Genomic DNA, 12,500 nt, shown 5'->3' on the forward strand with positions numbered 1-12,500 from the left:
TCCCCTCTTCTCTCTCTGTTTCCCTCTCTCCCCTCTTCTCTGTTTGTTTATCCCTTCCCTCTTCTCTCTCTGTTTATCTCCTTTCATCTTTCTCTCTGTTTTCTCCCTTCCCTCTTCTCTCTCTGTCTGTCTATCTCCCCTTCCCTCTTCTCTCTGTCTGTTTATCTCCCCTTCCCTCTTCTCTCTCTGTCTGTTTATCTCCCCTTCCCTCTTCTCTCTCTGTTTTTCTCCCCTTCCCTCCTCTCTCTCTGTTTATCTCCCCTTTCCTCTTCTCTCTCTGTTTTTCTCCCCTTCCCTCTTCTCTCTCTGTTTATCTCCCCTTTCCTCTTCTCTCTCTGTCTATCTCCCCTTCCCTCTTCTCTCTCTGTTTATCTCCCCTTCCCTCTTCTCTCTCTGTCTCAAACTGACACTTGTTCAGATCCACCTCCCAGACAAGAAACATGCCTGGCTGCCTCTCTCTATCTCTCTGTCTCTTCTCTTCTTCCTCCTCCTCCTCCTCTTCTTTTTCTTTCCCTCCACCAACGTGTACTGCTGTTGTCATCCCCCCTAGGAGGATGGGGAGGGGGGGCAGAAAAGTGCAAGCGCTGGTGAATTGCTAATAGGCTATCATAGTGCTCTGGAGGTGTAGGCTTACTGGAGGTCTGTAAACCATTAAAGAAACGTCAACTCGGCATAGGTACGCCTGGAATTATGGGTCAGCGGCCAGGAAACATTTCCGGCTACCTATTGGCCAAAGCAGTGCCCTGTAATCTGTCACAATCCTGCACTTGCAGTGACAGCAGTGGGAACTTCCCCTACTCATCACACAGGGAGCGCAAAGGAAACACACACCTGCATGGATGTGTGTGTGTGTGTGTGTGTGTGTGTGTGTGTGTGTGTGTGTGTGTGTACACATGTTCCTGTGCATGTGTACTGTATGCTGACATATTACCACAGTGGGAATTCTCACACGGTTGTCGACCAGAACATAACATCTAAAGCAGATATCAAACGAGCCGAAAGTACATCCTAACATCCTATTAAAAACATGACATTTTTAAGCATGAAAGCTTTAGTTTCCACATCCATTAAATCCAGTTGATCTGCCATTTCCTGATCCGCTTCACTTCCTGTTGCCACTAGCTGCCCCTCGCTGGGTCGAAGGAAGGCATTCTGGGATTGGCACGGTGGGCGCCACGCTAAAGCCACCCTGTTTGGTTCCTCGTCACGATCTTAATCGCCAAACGACAATTCCTCAAAATGCACACAAGAGCAGAACGCACATCAAACACACAGAGAGACCATCAAAAGCTTAAGCAACAGTGTGGTTGGACAGATAAGATTCCTTAGATAGGTGGGCAAATGTGAGGGAGGGGGAGGGAAAGAAGGAGAGAGAGAGAGAGAGAGAGAGAGAGAGAGAGAGAGGGCGGTTGCTGCTCCAGCATTTGTTGACACAGATTAACAATGAGACTCCCACAGCTCCACGCATTACTGTAACACACCATGTCAATAGCTGTTGGAGTTGAAAAGCAGCAGTGCCAAAGATGCCTGGGAGTGATGCCCTTCCCCTGATAACCAAGTGTGGCTCTGAAGTCAGGGAGGGGAGTACGAATTACAAATACTGAATCGTTCCTTCTCTGCCCTCCCGTTCGCTCTCTTTTTCTCTTTCTCCTTCTCTGCCCTCTCTCGCTCCCTGCTTTGCCCCCCCCCCTCTCTCCCTCCTCTCTCTGTTTCTCTTTATCTCTCTTGGATGTCCTAGTGACTGAAGGCTCAGCATGACTGGATTTAAGCATTAGCTCAATCCCCATATCTACTACCCGTCATGATTGGACAGTGTCTCTGTCACCAAACCCACACTAGTCCACTACACAACCACAGAAGAGATACATAAGACACTAGCTATACTGACACTCACGGCATACTCTAGCACGGCCAAGTTGAGATTGATTTGTGCACTTCAAAAGCCCAGAAAAAAGCCCAGTTGAAGACTCCGAAGCCGTTTGGAAGATGGAGGTCTGATCTGTGACATTCACCTTCATGAAAACTTGATGAGTGCTGAAAATGAAGAGACATGGTTGGCCCTAATGAGAGCTGGTCTACAGCTGCCGACTGACTGTGTTTTACAGGGAGGGAGAAAGAAGCCACACTCTTCAGCTGCTGCTGCCATCAGCGGGTGAAGAGCCCATTCGGATGCTCTTCTGTAGGTGTAGTGAATACATGTAAACAGACGGGGCCCGATCAGAGAGAGGCGAGAGTAGCTGTGCAGAGGATGATGCAAACCAGCGAGAGAGAGGGCGGTCATTGCGGAGTGTGTATGGGTGTATGTGTGTCTACACGGAGAGATAGGCAGGCTAAGCCTATAGAGTACAGAACTGTAATACCCATCCACCAGAACAGAGACCATCAGGACTGCCCTAGTGTCAGCGTAGTCTTCTGTCTCCAGGTATCCTGGACTATGATCATCATTGTCATACTTCTCCTCCCATGGCAAAGCTGCGGGAATGTTTGAGGCCATGGCCCTTGGAGCCTCCAGCCTGTCTCAGCCTTAGCTCCAGGCTCCTGTTGGCTTGGCTGTGATCAAAATCCCGGGGCTTAGGCTGCTGCCATCGCCCAAGCACTAAGGCTCTTATCAGGGCTACCACACTGGGGCTAGAAGCACATTTTCACACATGCACGCGTACACACACTGACAGTTGCTCACAGAGACAACACACACGCGCAGGCAGGCACTGGCGTACGCACGCACGAACTCGCATACACGCACGCACGCACGCACACACACACATACACACAGCGACAGCTTTCTCCTCACCTCCATCTCTCATTTCTCTTGCCTTGCTGCCTGCTGTTCGTTCTCTGTCGACCCTGTAAACAAATGAGCTCCCTGTAAAATCACATCTAAATATGCCACTCTGTGTGCCCCAACAACCCTGACTCTCTCCCTCCGTTTCTCTCTGTGTTTTAACTCTCACTATTCTGTCAGTTTCTGTTTCTCTCTCTCTGTTTCTCTCTCTCTTTCTCTCTTTGTTTCTCTCTCTGTTTCTCTCTCTGTTTCTCTCTCTCTTTCTCTCTGTTTCTCTCTCTGTTTCTCTCTCTGTTTCTCTCTCTGTTCCTCTCTCTCTGTTTCTCTCTCTGTTTCTCTCTGTTTCTCTCTCTCTGTTTCTCTCTGTTTCTCTCTCTCTCTCACTCTGTTTCTCTCTTTGTTTCTCTCTCTGTTTCTCTCTGTTTCTCTCTGTTTCTATCTCTGTTTCTCTCTGTTTCTATCTCTGTTTCTATCTCTGTTTCTCTCTCTGTTTCTCTCTCTGTTTCTCTCTCTGCTTCTCTCTGTTTCTCTCTGTTTCTCTCTCTGCTTCTCTCTGTTTCTCTCTCTGTTTCTCTCTGTTTCTCTCTCTGTTTCTCTCTCTCTGTTTCTCCCTTTGTTTCTCTCTGTTTCTCTCTCTGTTTCTCTCTGTCTCTCTGTTTACTCTCTGTTTCTCTCTGTTTCTCTCTCCTTCTCTCTGTTTCTCTCTCTGTTTCTGTCTCTGTTTCTCTCTCTGTCTCTTTGTTTCTCTCTCTGTTTCTCTCTCTGTTTCTCTCTTTCTCTCTCTGTTTCTCTCTGTTTCTCTCTCTCTTTCTCACTCTGTTTCTCTCTGTTTCTCTCTCCGTTTCTCTCTGTTTCGCTCTGTTTCTCTCTGTTTCGCTCTCTGTTTCTCTCTGTTTTTCTCTCTGTTTCTCTCTCTGTTTCTCTCTCTGCTTATTTCCGTTTCTCTCTCTGTTTCTCTCTGTTTCTCTCTTTGTTCTCTCTCACTCTTCTGTCAGTTTCTGTTTATATCTCTGTTTCTCTCTATGTTTCTCTCTCTGTTTCTCTCTCTGTTTCTCTCTCTGTTTCTCTCTGTTTCTCTCTCTGTTTCCCTCTTTGTTTCTCTCTGTTTCTCTTTCTGTTTCTCGCTGTCTCTCTCTGTCTCTCTCTGTTTCTCTCTCTGTTTCCCTCTCTGTTTCTCTCTGTTTCTCTCTCTGTTTCTCTCTGTTTCTCTCTCTCTGTTTCTCTCTGTTTCTCTCTGTTTCTCTCTCTGTTACTCTCTGTTTCTCTCTGTTTCTCTCTCTCTCTCACTCTGTTTCTCTCTTTGTTTGTTTCTGTTTCTCTCTGTTTCTCTCTGTTTCTCTCTGTTTCTATCTCTGTTTCTCTCTGTTTCTATCTCTCTCTGTTTCTATCTCTGCTTTTTCTCTCTGTTTTCTCTCTCTCTCTCTCTGCTTCTCTCTGTTTCTCTCTGTTTCTCTCTCTGCTTCTCTCTGTTTCTCTGTTTCTCTCTGTTTCTCTCTCTGTTTCTCTCTCTCTCTGTTTCTCCTTTGTTTCTCTCTGTTTCTCTCTCTGTTTCTCTCTGTCTCTCTCTTTACTCTCTGTTTCTCTCTGTTTCTCTCTCTTCTCTCTGTTTCTCTCTCTGTTTCTGTCTCTGTTTCTCTCTCTGTCTCTTTGTTTCTCTCTCTGTTTCTCTCTCTGTTTCTCTCTTTCTCTCTTCTTTCTCTCTGTTTCTCTCTCTGTTTCTCTCTCTGTTTCTCTCTCTGTTTCTCTCTGTTTCTCTCTCTGTTTGTCTCTCTGTTTCTCTCTGTTTCTCTCTCTGTTCTCTCTCTGTTTCTCTCTCTGTCTCTCTCTGTTTTCTCTCTGTGTTCTCTCTCTGTTTCTCTCTCGGTTTCTCTCTGTTTCTGTTTCTCTCTGTTTCTCTCTCTGCTTCTCTCTGTTTTCTCTCTGTTTCTCTCTCTGTTCTCTCTCTGTTTTCTCTCTGTTTCTATCTCTGTTTCTCTCTGCTTCTTTCTCTGTTTTTCTCTCTGTTTCTTTCTCTGCTTCTCTCTGTTTCTCTCTTCTCTCTTTCTGCTTCTCTCTGTTTCTCTCTCTGTTTCTCTCTGTTTCTCTCTCTGTTTCTCTCTCTGTTTCTCTCTCTGTTTCTCTTTTTCTCTCTGTTTCTGTTTCTCTCTGTCTCTCTGTTTACTCTCTGTTTCTCTCTGTTTCTCTCTCTGTTTCTCTCTCCTTCTCTCTGTTTCTCTCTCTGTTTCTGTCTCTGTTTTTCTCTCTGTGTCTCTTTGTTTCTCTCGGTTTCTCTCTGTTTCTCTCTTTCTCTCTCTGTTTCTCTCTGTTTCTCTCTGTTTTCTCTCTCTGTTTCTCTCTCTGTTTCTCTCTGTTTCTCTTTCTGTTTCTCTCTCTTTTCTCTCTGTTTCTCTCTGTTTCTCTCTGTTTAGAGCTCTCTGTTTCTCTCTGTTTTTCTGTTTTCTCTCTGTTTCTCTCTGTTTTCTCTGTTTCTCTCTCTGTTTCTCTCTCTGCTTATTTCTCTGTTTCTCTCTGTTTTCTCTCTGTTTCTCTCTTTGTTCTCTCTGTCTCTTCTGTCAGTTTCTGTTTATATCTCTGTTTCTCTCTGTTTCTCTCTCTGTTTCTCTCTCTGTTTCTCTCTCTGTTTCCCTCTCTGTTTCTCTCTGTTTTCTCTCTGTCTCTCTCTGTTTTCTCTGTGTCTCTCTCTGTTTCTCTCTCGGTTTCTCTCTGTTTCTCTCTGTCTCTCCCTGTTTCTCTCTGTTTCTCTCTGTTTCTCTCTCTGTTTCTCTCTCTGTTTCTCTCTGTTTCTCTCTCTGTTTCTCTCTCTGCTTATTTCCGTTTCTCTCTGTTTCTCTCTTTGTTCTCTCTCACTCTTCTGTCAGTTTCTGTTTATATCTCTGTTTCTCTCTATGTTTCTCTCTCTGTTTCTCTCTCTGTTTCTCTCTCTGTTTCTCTCTCTGTTTCCCTCTTTTTTTCTCTCTGTTTCTCTTTCTGTTTCTCGCTGTCTCTCTCTGTCTCTCTCTGTTTCTCTCTCTGTTTCCCTCTCTGTTTCTCTCTGTTTCTCTCTCTGTCTCTCTCTGTTTTTCTCTCTGTGTCTCTCTCTGTTTCTCTCTCGGTTTCTCTCTGTTTCTCTCTGTCTCTCCCTGCTTCTCTCTGTTTCTCTCTGTTTCTCTCTCTCTGTTTCTCTCTCTGTTTTCTCTCTGTTTCTCTTTCTGTTTCTCTCTGTTTCTCTCTCTGTTTCTCTCTCTGTTTCTCTCTGTTTCTCTCTCTGTTTCTCTCTGTTTTCTCTCTCTGTTTCTCTCTCTGCTTCTCTCTGTTTCTCTCTCTCTTTCTCTCTCTGTTTGTCTCTCTGTTTCTCTCTGTTTCTCTCTTTGTTTCTCTCTGTTTCTCTCTGTCTCTCTCTGCTTCTCTCTGTTTCTCTCTCTGTTTCTGTCTCTGTTTCTCTCTCTCTCTTTGTTTCTCTCTCTGTTTCCCTCTCTGTTTCTCTCTGTTTCTCTCTGTTCCTCTCTCTCTGTTTATCTGTTGCTCTCTCACTTTCTCACTCTGTTTCTCTCTCTGTTTCTCTCTGTTTCTCTCCTGTTTCTCTCTGTTTCTCTCTCCTGTTCTCTCTGTTTCTCTCTTCTGTTTCTCCTGTTTCTCTCTCGGTTTGTCTCTCTGTTTCTCTCTCTCTGTTTCTCTCTGTTCCTCCTCTCTCTGTTTATCTCTGTTTCTCTCTCACTTTCTCCCACTCTGTTTCTCTCTGTTTCTCTCTGTCTCTCCCTGTTTCTCTCTGTTTCTCTCTCCGTTTCTCTCTGTTTCTCTCTGTTTCTCTCTTCTGTTTCTCCCTGTTTCTCTCTCGGTTTTTGTCTCTCTGTTTCTCTCTCTGTTTCTCTCTGTTTCTCTCTCTGTTTCTCCCTGTTTCTCTCTCTGTTTCTCTCTCGGGTTGTCTCTCTGTTTCTCTCTCTGTTTCTCGCTCTGTTTCTCTCTGTTTCGCTCTCTGTTTCGCTCTCTGTTTTTCTCGCTGTTTCTCTCTGTTTCTCTCTCTGCTTATTTCCGTTTCTCTCTCTGTTTCTCTCTGTTTCTCTCTCTGTTCTCTCTCACTCTTCTGTCAGTTTCTGTTTATATCTCTGTTTCTCTCTGTTTATATCTCTGTTTCTCTCTCTGTTTCTCTCTCTGTTTCCCTCTTTGTTTCTCTCTGTTTCTCTTTCTGTTTCTCTCTGTCTCTCTCTGTTTCTCTCTATGTTTCTCTCTCGGTTTCTCTCTGTTTCTCTCTCTGTTTCTCTCTCGGTTTCTCTCTGTTTCTCTCTCGGTTTCTCTCTGTTTCTCTCTCTGTTTCCCTCTCTGTCTCTCTGTTTCTCTCTGTTTCTCTCTCTGTTTCTCTCTCTGTTTCTGTCTCTGTTTCTCTCTCTGTCTCTTTGTTTCTCTCTCTGTTTCTCTCTCTGTTTCTCTCTTTCTCTCTCTCTTTCTCTCTGTTTCTCTCTCTGTTTCTCTCTCTGTTTCTCTCTCTGCTTCTCTCTGTTTCTCTCTCTGTTTGTCTCTCTGTTTCTCTCTGTTTCTCTCTCTGTTTCTCTCTGTTTCTCTCTCTGTATCTCTCTCTGCTTCTCTCTGTTTCTCTCTGTTTCTCTCTCTCTGTTTCTCTCTGTTTCTCTCTGTTTCTCTCTCTGTTACTCTCTGTTTCTCTCTGTTTCTCTCTCTGTTTCTCTCTCCTTCTCTCTGTTTCTCTCTCTGTTTCTGTCTCTGTTTCTCTCTCTGTCTCTTTGTTTTCTCTCTCTGTTTCTCTCTGTTTCTCTCTCTCTTTCTCACTCTGTTTCTCTCTGTTTCTCTCTCCGTTTCTCTCTCTGTTTCTCTCTGTTTCTCCCTGTTTCTCCTCTGTTTCTCTCTGTCGCTCTCTGTTTCTCGCTCTCTGTTTCTCTCTGTTTCGCTCTCTGTTTCTCTCTGTTTTTTCTCTCTGTTTCTCTCTCTGTTTCTCTCTCTGCTTATTTCGTTTTCTCTCTCTGTTCTCTCTGTTTCTCTCTTTGTTCTCTCTCACTCTTCTGTCAGTTTCTGTTTATATCTCTGTTTCTCTCTATGTTTCTCTCTCTGTTTCTCTCTCTGTTTCCCTCTCTGTTTCTCTCTGTTTCTCTCTCTGTCTCTCTCTGTTTTTCTCTCTGTGTCTCTCTCTGTTTCTCTCTCGGTTTCTCTCTGTTTCTCTCTGTCTCTCCCTGCTTCTCTCTGTTTCTCTCTGTTTCCCTCTATGTTTCTCTCTGTTTCTCTCTCTGTTTCTCTCTCGGTTTCTCTCTGTTTCTCTCTCTGTTTCCCTCTTTGTTTCTCTTTCTGTTTCTCTCTGTCTCTCTCTGTTTCTCTCTCTGTTTCTCTCTGTCTCTATCTGTTTTTCTCTGTTTCTCTCTCTGTTTCTCTCTCTGTTTCTCTCGGTTTCTCTCTCGGTTTCTCTCTGTTTCTCTCTCTGTTTCCCTCTCTGTCTCTCTGTTTCTCTCTCTGTTTCTCTCTCTGCTTCTCTCTGTTTCTCTCTCTGTTTTTCTCTCTGTTTCTCTCTGTTTTCTCTCTCTTTTTCTCTCTGTCTCTCTGTTTTCCATGTTTGTTCTCTCTGTTTCTCTCTCTGTTTCTCTTGTTTCTCCCTCTGTTTCCCCTCTCTGTTTCCCTATCTGTTTCCTCTCTCTCTCTCTCTGTTTCTCTCTCTGTTTCTCTCTCTGTTTCTCTCTCTGTTTTCTCTGTTTCTCTCCTGTTTCTCTCTGTTTCTCTCTCCGTTTCTCTCTGTTTTCTCTCTGTTTCTCTCTGTTTCTCTCCCTGTTTCTCTCTGTTTCTCTCTCATTTCTCTCTCTGTTTCTCTCTGTTTCTCTCCTGTTTCTCTCTGTTTCTCTCTCCGTTTCTCTCCGTTTCTCTCTGTTTCTCTCTCTGTCTCTCTCTGTTTCGCTCTCTGTTTTCTCTCTGTTTCTCTCTCTGTTTCTCTCTCTGCTTATTTCCGTTTCTCTCTCTGTTTCTCTCTGTTTCTCTCTCTATTTCTCTCTCACTCTTCTGTCAGTTTCTGTTTATATCTCTGTTTCTCTCTGTTTCTCTCTTTGTTTCTCTCTCTTTCTCTCTGTTTCTCTCTCTGTTTCTTTTCTCTCTGTTTCCCTTTTTGTTTCTCTTTTTCTGTTTCTCTCAGTCTCTCTCTGTTTCTCTCTGTTTCTCTCTCTGTTTCCCTCTATGTTTCTCTCTGTTTCTCTCTCTGTTTTTCTCTCTGTTTCTCTCTCGGTTTCTCTGTTTCTCTCTCTCTGTTTCCCTCTTTGTTTCTCTTTCTGTTCTCTCTGTTTCTCTGTTTCTCTCTCTGTTTCTCTCTCTGTTTCTCTCTGTCTCTATCTGTTTTCTCTGTTTTCTCTCTCTGTTTCTCTCTCTGTTTCTCTCGGTTTCTCTCTCGGTTTCTCTCTGTTCTCTCTCTGTTTCTCTCTCTGCTTCTCTCTGTTTTCTCTCTCTGTTTCTCTCTGTTTCTCTCTCTTTTTCTCTCTGTCTCTCTCTGTTTTTCCATGTTTCTCTCTCTGTTTCTCTCTCTGTTTCTCTCTTTTCCCCCCTCTGTTTCCTCTGTTTCCTCTCTGTTTCTCTCTCTGTCTCTCTCTGTTTCTCTCTCTGTTTCTCTCTCTGTTTCTCTCTCTTTTCTCTTTCTGTTTCCTCTCTGTTTCTCTCTGTTTCTCTCTGTTTTCTCTCTGCTTCTCTGTTTCTCTCTCTGTTTCTCTCTGTTTCTCTCTCTGTTTCTCTCTCACTATTCTGTCAGTTTCTGTTCTCTCTGTTTCTCTCTGTTTCTCTCTCTGTTTCTCTCTGTCTCTCTGTTTCTCTGTTTCTCTCTGTTTCCTCTCGGTCTCTCTCTGTTTCTCTTTGTTTCTCTTTCTTTTCTCTCTGTCTCTCTCTGTTTCTCTTTCTGTTTCTCTCTCTGTTTCTCTCTCTGTTTCTCTCTGTCTCTATCTGTTTTTCTCTGTTTCTCTCTCTGTTTCTCTCTCTGTTTCTCTCTTTCTCTCTGTTTCTCTGTTTCTCTATCTGTTTCCCTCTCTGTTTCTCTCTCTGTTTCTCTCTCTGTTTTCTCTTTTTTCTCTGTCTCTCTCTATTTCTCCATGTTTCTCTCTCTGTTTTCTCTCTGTTTCTCTCTGTTTCTCCCTCTGTTTCCCTCTCTGTTTCTCTCTGTTTCCTCTCTGTTCTCTCTGTTTCTCTCTCTGTTTCTCTATGTTTCTCAGTTTCTCTCTGTTTCTCTCTCTGTTTCCCTTTCTGTTTCTCTCTGTTTCTCTCTCTGTTTTCTCTCTCTGCTTCTCTCTGTTTCTCTCTCTGTTTCTCTCTGTTTCTCTCTCTGTTTCTCTCTCACTATTCTGTCAGTTTCTGTTTCTCTCTCAGTTTCTCTCTCTGTTTCTCTCTCTGTTTCTCTCTGTCTCTCTGTTTCTCTCTCTGTTTCTCTCTGTTTCTCTCTGGTCTCTCTCTGTTTCAGTTTCTGTTTCTCTCTGTTTCTATCTCTCTGTTTCTATCTCTGTTTTCTTTCTGTTTCTATCTCTGTTTCTCTCTCTTTCTCTCTCTGTTTCTCTCTCTGTGTCTCTCTCTGCTTATCTCTGTTTCTCTCTGTTTCTCCTCTGTTTCTCTCTCTGTTTCTCTCTCCTTTCTTCAGTTTCTGTTCCTCTCTCTGTTTCTCTCTGTTTCTCTCTGTCTCTCTGTCTCTCTCTCTGTTTCTCTCTCTGTCTCTCTCTCTGCTTCTCTCTGTTACTCTCTCTTTTTCTCTCTCTGTTTCTCTCTCTGTCTCTTTGTTTCTCTCTCTGTTTCTCTGTTTCTCTCTCTGTTTCTCTCTGTTCCTCTCTCTGTTTCTCTCTCTGTTTCTCTCTGTTTCTCTCTCTTTCTCACTCTGTTTCTCTCTCCGTTTCTCTCTGTTTTTTTCTCTCTGTTTCTCTCTCTGTTTTCTCTCTGCTTCTCTCTGCTTGCTTATTTGTTTCTCTCTTACTATTCTGTTCTGTTTCTCCCTCTGTTTCTCTCTCTGTTTCTCTCTGTTTCTCTCTGTTTCCCTCTTTGTTTCTCTTTCTGTTTCTCTCTGTCTCTCTCTGTTTCTCTCTGTTTCTCTCTCTGTTTCCTCTCTGTCTTCTCTCTGTTTCTCTCTCTGTTTTCTATGTTTCTCTCTCTGTTTCTCTCTGTTTTTCTCTCTGTTTCTCTCTCGGTTTCTCTCTGTTTCTCTCGGTATCTCTCTGTTTCTCTCTCTGTTTCCCTCTTTGTTTTACTCTTTCTGTTTTCTCTGTCTCTCTGTTTCTCTCTCTGTTTCTCTCTCTGTCTCTTTCTGTTTTTCTCTGTTTCTCTCTCTGTTTCTCTCGGTTCTCTCTAGGATTTCTCTCTGTTTTCTCTCTCTGCTTTCTGTTTCTCTCTCTGTTTCTCTCTGTTTCTCTCTCTTTTCTCTCTGTCTCTCTCTGCTTTCCATGTTTCTCTCTCTGTTTCTCTCTCTGTTTCTCTCTCTGTTTCTCCCTCTGTTTCCCTCTCTGTTTCTCTGTTTCTCTCTCTGTTTCTCTCTCTGCTTCTCTCTGTTTCTCTCTTCTGTTTCTCTCTGTTTCTCTCTCTTTTCTCTCTGTCTCTCTCTGTTTTCCATGTTTCTCTCTCTGTTTCTCTCTCTGTTTCCCTCTTTGTTTCTCTTTCTGTTTCTCTCTGCTCTCTCTCTGTTTCTCTCTCTGTTTCTCTCTCTGTTTCTCTCTCTGTTTCTCTCTGTCTCTATCTGTTTTCTCTATTTCTCTCTCTGTTTCTCTCTCTCTGTTTCTCTCGGGTTTCTCTCTCGGTTTCTCTCTGTTTCTCTCTCTGTTTCCCTCTCTGTGTCTCTCTGTTTCTCTCTGTTTTCTCTCTGCTTCTCTGTTTTTCTCTCTCTGTTTCTCTCTGTTTCTCTCTCTTTTCTCTCTGTCTCTCTCTGTTTTCCATGTTTCTCTCTCTGTTTCTCTCTGTTTCTCTCTGTTTCTCCCTCTGTTTCCCTCTCTGTTTCCTCTCTGTTTCCCTCTCTGTCTCTCTCTGTTTCTCTCTCTGTTTCTCTCTTTTTCTCTCTCTGTTTCTCTGTTTCTCTCCTGTTTCTCTCTGTTTCTCTCTCTCCGTTTCTCTCTGCTTTCTCTCTCTGCTTTCTCTCTGTTTCTCTCCCTGTTTCTCTCTGTTTCTCTCTCTATTTCTCTGTTTCTTTCTCTCTGTTTTCTCTCCCTCTCTCTGTTTCTCTCTCCGTTCTCTCCGTTTCTCTCTGTTTCTCTCTCTGTCTCTCTCTGTTTCTCTCTGTTTTCTCTCTGTTTCTCTCTCTGTTTTCTCTCTGCTTATTTCCGTTTCTCTCTCTATTTCTCTCTGTTTCTCTCACTCTTCTCTCAGTTTCTTTTATATTCTGTTTTCTATCTCTGTTTCTCTCTTGTTTCTCTTTGTTTCTCTCTCTCTGTTTCTCTCTGTTTCTCTTTCTCTCTGTTTCCCTTTTTGTTTCTCTTTCTGTTTCTCTCTGTCTCTCTCTGTTTCTCTCTGTTTCTCTCTCTGTTTCCTCTATATTTCTCTCTGTTTCTCTCTCTGTTTCTCTCTGTTTCTCTCTCGGTTTCTCTCTGTTTCTCTCTCTGTTTCCCCTCTTGTTTCTCTTTCTATTTTCTCTCTGTCTCTCTCTGTTTCTCTCTGTTTCTCTCTCTGTTTTCTCTCTCTGTTTCTCTCTGTCTCTATCTGTTTTTCTCTGTTTCTCTCTGTTTCTCTCTCTGTTTCTCTCTGTTTCTCCTCTCTGTTTCCTCTCTGTTTCCCTCTCTGTTTCCTCTCTGTCTCTCTCTCTGTTTTCTCT

At 43.3% G+C, this 12,500-nt stretch overlaps 1 protein-coding gene across 2 annotated transcripts in view; it reads left to right on the forward strand.

Annotated features, from left to right (window-relative positions):
- The window catches only part of sptlc2a (serine palmitoyltransferase, long chain base subunit 2a), a 101,534-nt gene that overhangs the window by 34,670 nt on the left and 54,364 nt on the right, over positions 1-12,500 (forward strand). The gene's annotated exons all lie outside the window — the stretch shown is intronic.

The sequence above is a fragment of the Oncorhynchus nerka genome, linkage group LG18 (genome assembly GCF_034236695.1).
Source record: "Oncorhynchus nerka isolate Pitt River linkage group LG18, Oner_Uvic_2.0, whole genome shotgun sequence".
NCBI classification, from domain to species: domain Eukaryota; kingdom Metazoa; phylum Chordata; class Actinopteri; order Salmoniformes; family Salmonidae; genus Oncorhynchus; species Oncorhynchus nerka.